The 6,351-nt window shown below is 44.0% G+C and overlaps 1 protein-coding gene across 1 annotated transcript in view; it reads right to left on the reverse strand.

Moving 5' to 3' along the window:
• SEMA3D (semaphorin 3D) overlaps positions 1-6,351 on the reverse strand; it is a 170,209-nt gene that overhangs the window by 110,041 nt on the left and 53,817 nt on the right. The window lies entirely within an intron of this gene.

A 6,351-nucleotide genomic window follows, 5' to 3' on the forward strand; every position in this document is an offset into this window, starting at 1 on the left:
TTTGGTGTCTGTGGCCACCTTTGGAATTCTGATAAGATGTAGTGAGCACTATCCAAAAATGGCTGCCACAGAAGGCGGAGCCAAACACAATTGCCTCCCCCCTCGCTTTGCAAAAGAATAGCAAAGGGGAAATAAAAACAAATAAAAGAAAGTCTGAAGGGAGGAAGAAATCTGACTGAAAAAGAAACAAAGGAAAGCCTGGCGGGAGGGAAGGGAGAAGCAGGGGGAGTTAGAAAAAAGGAAGCCTGAAAGGGGGGATGCTTACCAAGCCTCCTGATCCTTCACTGGCTGCTACTGTAGCCATGGCAAATCCTTTCATTTGAAAGAGAGCAGCCAATAACAAACCCAGTTTTACAATGGCCTCACCCACTTTCTGAAAAATTTGGCAAGCACCAAGGGAAATACTGTGGGGTGTTCTAGCTCATTGGATAATGCTATCATAAACTGTTAAGATTATAGTTTGCTACCACAGACAAAGGCAATGCACTGAACTACCAGACATATCACACTGATACAATTTGCTCCCCTGGTTTAGGAAGAGACTGTGAAACCTTGAATCTCCCTGTGTCTCCCATGTCATGAGTAATCCAAAGCATGTCATAAAGGGAGCAATTGAGCCTTTATCATATATACAAGCTCCCCATCCTGTACAAACTGACTGCTCTTCTCACACTTGAGAAACACATCCTAGGACAGCACGCTTCTTTCTGGTATTAACATTGACCGTACATTTCACTCAAAAAAGGTGATTTTGAAATGGGTAAAAGTTACTGCTTGAGCAAGTGGAAGCCCAGGGCAGTCAAAATGACTCAGAACAGCCTGCTCCCAACAGAGACTGACTTAGAAACAGGGGATCATGCAGGGACACAACAGGCAATCTTCTTTGGGGTAGTATTCCCCCCCCCCATTTTACCATCATAGAAATCTCTGTCACCCCCCCCCAATTTTCCATTTCACGAGATCCATATAGACCACAGGTCCATCTATACTCATATGACCTCTTTTGACTGAGGGCAAGGTCCTTTAGACGTTTCTCTGAGGCCTATCTGAGTTTCTTTTAACTGGAGATAATATGGTCTCAAGCCATAAGCCCTCCCTCAAAAAGAGGAGAGGTTAATTTAGTATTAAAAAGAACCCCTAAGTAAAATACCCTTCATTCCTGCAAGTAATTCAATACTAATTGTACAACGATTTAAGCGTGTTCCATCCTTCATGCACTGCCAAAAGAATGATTGGCAAACTTAATCTTGTGTGCCTGCCTTTGTTGTCCTTAATGCTGCAATCAGCCATTCTTTAAAACATTAAATATACTGAAAGAACAAACTGCTGTTTTGAATCAGTTAGAGCAAAATGCTATTACATAAACAGTTTCACAGTCTCTTCACATTTAATGGAGTTATTCAGATTTTTTTTTTAAAAAAAACTTAGTACTTGTCCTGTCAAATTTCAGACACAGGGTAAAAATGATGAATCGTCAGAGCTGGAAAAAGAGAAGGAAAGAACAGAACAAAATATTCTGTGTTTGCTGTTGAAAAATGTAATGGGTTCTGGACTTGGATTTGGGTAATCCAGCATTCAAATCCTCCAAGTCAGCTACAGAACTTGCTAAGCAACCTTGATCCAGTCACTAGTGCTAGCCCACCTTATAGGGATGTTGTAAAAGGTAAAACACATCCAGTACATGACACTAAATTTCTTAAAGGAAAGGTGGCATATACGTATAAAAATGAAAATTATTTTATTATTATTCATTTTATGTTAAAAGTTTTACAATGTATTACTGTGATTACCCAGAAGCAGTAATGGAAGGTTTGACTTCACTTACTGTGAAGCTTCCTTCTCTGTGGTCTAGGAGTGGGGCAGTCCTTACTTCTGGGAATATACTTCCTCCTCTCTGAAGGCAGGGCTGGCAGATGAATTGATCCCAGAGGAGAGGGGCTTGTCCCCTGGATTCCCAGTTGTTTTCCAAGCCATGACTCCCTGAGTGTAATACTGCACGCAAAAACAAACTTCCCCCAACTGAGTACAAGATAACCAACCAAACTCAATCCCCGTAGCTAAGGGAATTACTTGAGAGGCCTGTATTAGAGCCCATCTTGGGCTAACATATCCCTATGAGTACACCTGTCACTCTCAATGAAACAGACACTAAGTCTGAGACAGGAAACTATTCACACCATATGTCGTCGTCGTCCCCCCCCCCCCCCCCGACCTGGAAGCTGTTGTCCTCAACTGGCAGGTAGGACTGCCCCACTCCTGAACCACAGAGAAGGAAGCATCATGGTAAGTGAAGACAAATCTTCCATTCTCCAGTGGTACTGGGAGTGGGGCAGTCCTTACTTTCGGGACATAAAAAAGCCATGTGCCCTGGGGTGGGTCCATTAGCTTTCTGGACTAGAGGATGCATTGTAATACCCTTCTATCAAACTCTACCTTTGTTGAGGCCAGTTTATCCCTTCAGTAGTGTCTTGGAAAGGGGCATACAGATTTCCATGTGGTAGCCTTACAGATTGTTTCTAATGATGTGACCGCCCTCCACAAGGATTGTGTTGTTATGCATCGAGGTGCTGCCAAGGACTTGGTTTGTAGAGCATTATGATTCACCTTCTAATCTACCTACCCCAAATCAAAGTAGAGATTCTCTGACCTATGGATGATTATTTTCAACAAGGATACAAAAATGGTGTCAGACACCTTCCATTACTTAATCCTGTGTAAGTAGTGGCCAAAAGTCCTATAGACCACAAGACAATGCCACTCCCTTTCCCTCTTGGGTTTCGGATGGGGATGGAAGGACGGCAACACTATCCCCAATGACGTTTCTTTCTGGGAATCCAGGGGACAAGCCCCTCCCCTTTGGGATCAATTCATCTGTTGGCCCTGCCTTTGGAGGAGGAGCTATATTCCTGGAAGTAAACACTACCCCACTCCTAGGACCACTGGAGAATTTACTTTTAAGATGAATCCATAATGGAGGTGTAATCCATAGAGTACCTTTCTTGTGGGGTTACTACCACAAAGGACTCTCTGTTGCCAGCTGCTACACCACAAGCCATGGTGGTCTATCTCATCTGGACACCTCAGATCAGCTGGATGCTCCCCGTGCTACTGTTTTTCCTCTGTTTGGGACACTGATGCTAGCAGAAATGCCCAAGTGATGAAGGTTCCCTTTTTCTTTGATGCCACAGAGGAATCACTTTGTGGGGGCATTTCAGAGGGCACTTCTACATTAAGTATGATGCCCATCCCACTCAGTCCTTGTCTCACTCTCTAAGTCCCCAGTGGTCTCTGGTTAGTCCTACAGGGAGGGAAAGAATCAGCAAGCATCCTTCCCCTTGTCCCTGAAGTCCCCTTCAGGGCAAACACAAAAGGAAAAACTTCATGTTATTTTTCTGCCTTTGATCAACAGTTTCTCAGACTCATCTTCTTTCTATCTGACATGTACATGAACACACATGAAGCTGCCTTATGCTGAATTCAACCCTTGGCCTATCAAGGTCAGTATTGTTTACTTGGACTGGCAGCACCTCACCAGGGTCTCAGGCAGAGGTCTTTCACATCACCTTTAACGGGAGACCTTTCCTTTAACTGGGGATGCTGGGAATTGAACCTGAGAGATTCGGCAAGCCAGACAGATGCTCTTCTGTTGAGCCACACACACACACACCCCGGTATTTTTACTTATTTACAGGCTTGTTTCCTTTTCCTTACTCACAACTAACAATTGCTACTCTGGAAAAGCATCAAGGAATCCCTATTCATGTTTGCATTAAGGTTCTCTCCTGCCTTCCTCCTTTGGATTGCCCATACCAAGGGCACACCCATCAGCCTTCCAATCCAAACCCAGCCCCCTCACTGGAGGAAAACCACTACCTCCTCAGCCACTTCCATTGATTCCTATCATGTTTAGGGCAGTGCACACTGAACTAACAGAGCATGCCATGTCTTCTTTGATTAACATATTACAGTTATAGACAACATGTGATAAAGGCTCATTCAAGGTACGAAGACAGCAGGGCAAGAGAGCAAGAAAAGTGAAGCATTGTCTTGCAGAGGATATTAGAGGCACAAGGAGCCTTTTATGTATTGCTGGGAAGTCGCCAGATTCTTATGGTCAGATCTTAGCTTTGTAATTCACCCATCAGAATGAAACAGGAATCCTGAATTATAGGATGTTATGGCCTCTGTGTAAGAGACTGTAAATAGTCAAAAGCAGAACAAATAATATCCAGTGGCAGGGTTACTAATGATTTTTTTTAAATTCTGTGCTGCTTTTTCATTTACTTCCTGGCTGACTGTATATAGGGCAATTTTAAAGAGGGTTCCAAGTTATTAAAAGTGGGACAGAAGAAGCCACGCTTCCAGAATAATTCAATACTTTCTGAGCAACTTTGGGTACTTGCATAGTTCACTTGAAAGGAATCCTGTCTGTGCTGGCAGCATTTTGGGCCCACTGTCCCAGAATGCTACATTTGAGCTGGTTTGTAACTACAAATCATAGGTTAGAAGGTGCAATTTTCAATTACGCCAAAAATGATTCAGCCATACGTAAAGTTGTTTTTATAGAGATGTAAAAAACTTGTCCTCTTTAGTTCCACAGAACTTCTATGATTTCCAAGATGCCATGGATTCCCACAGCAGCTCCAGAATGTCGTGGATAGCCTTACTTTTTAGGTACAGTGGGCACAAATCAGATATGTGTCAAGATGTGCATTGCAAAGCAAATGCTTTCTGTTTCTTCAGTGGCACATCTGAATACAGTGGATTCAGAATAGTTGCTGAACTACAATATCCACATCAGAAATCAAACACAGCCAATTACTGTAGTATTGTTACTCCCATCCCCCAGTTTTGAAGATACAGGAGTTACTGGTGTTTGTCTATATGCTATAAGTGATCGCACCCCGAACCACTTCTACATTATAAGATGGTCTTCAGATCAAACATCTCTGACCATGCACCCTGTGATTGTAAGGTCTCTATGTTATTGCTTTGCAAGTGACCCCCCTCCCATACACACAAAAACTAGTGGCTCCTACCAATGTTAACCTGTAGAAAAAGTATCCCAAAAATCGACTCTAACAGTGTATTTGCATGCAAAGTTTCTCCACTGAAATTATTGGGCTTAGATCTAGCGTAATTCTGCATAGTATTGCACTGTAAAATTAGAGTTAGATGACAAAAATCAGGACTTTAATGCCAAGCCAGCCAACATTTCAAGGTTTGGGGCTTCCTCCAACTCTGGTTATAGTTGCTGTCTTTTTCTGGAGTCTCTCTGGATGTCTGGAAGTGTCACTATACATGCAGAAAAAAAAGTTAACTGCTGATCATGACATCACAGAACCTGTGTGTGTGCAAATTTAGTATGAACACAGGATTCGAATGACTGTAGAAGCCTTCTCTCTGGAAGCTGCATATGTTCATTTGAATGCCTACAGAATGCTGAAGCTTGGAACTCTAGCTGTAGTTATATAAGGACTAGGAATAAGGCCCATTGTGGAAATAAATACGAGATCTAGAAAGAGGCTCTGGGAGAGTGCTCTGGCTTTGGGCAAACAGTGTCAATTTGCTGTGGTGACCTCAGCAGGGTATAATGACAGAGTCCACTGTTTTCTCCAGAGGAACTGATCTCTGCTACCTGAAGAGCAGTTGTAATTTTGAGTGATCTCTAGCCCTCACCTGGAGATTGGCAACAATTGTTACCAAGGACGAAATGGCTGGTTTGGAGAGTGGAGTCTATGGCATTCTACCTGTCTGAGGTCCCACCCCTCCGCAAACCCCACCCTCTCCAGGCTCCACCCCTCAAATCCCCAGGAATTTGCCAGCCTGGAGTTTGTAACCCCATCTCCTTCCCAGCTAACCATCAACCTACCATTATCTGCCACTTTGACTTCAGCTGACTTCTGCCCTCCCTTCTGCAGAGCAGTTGTAATTCTGAGTGGTCTCCAGGCCTCACCTGGAGATTGGCAACAATGGTTCCCCATGAAGGACTGACTGGTTTGGAGGGTGGAGTCTATGGCATTGTACCTGTCTGAGGTCCCACCCCTCCTCAAACCTCACCCTCTTCAAGCTCTATCCCTCAAATCTCCAGGAATTTCCCATCTGGAGCTGGCAACCCTATCACGACTGGCCCCAATGTGTTTTCTCCCAAAGACCAAAATAGGTGACAGGACCAAGCTTAGTTGCCTACCAACAGGCACTGAGGGGAAAGTAGGGTTGCCAGCTCTAAGGAGGGAAATACCTGGAGATTTGGGGGTGGATCCTGTGGAGGGCAGCATTGCGCGTGGGGGGGGGGAAGGACTCAGCAGGTATAATGTCATAAGGTCTCCCCTCCAAAGCAGCCATTTTCTC

Source organism: Gekko japonicus, unplaced genomic scaffold (assembly GCF_001447785.1).
Source record: "Gekko japonicus isolate JY-2015 unplaced genomic scaffold, Gekko_japonicus_V1.1 scaffold2216, whole genome shotgun sequence".
Lineage (NCBI taxonomy): Eukaryota > Metazoa > Chordata > Lepidosauria > Squamata > Gekkonidae > Gekko > Gekko japonicus.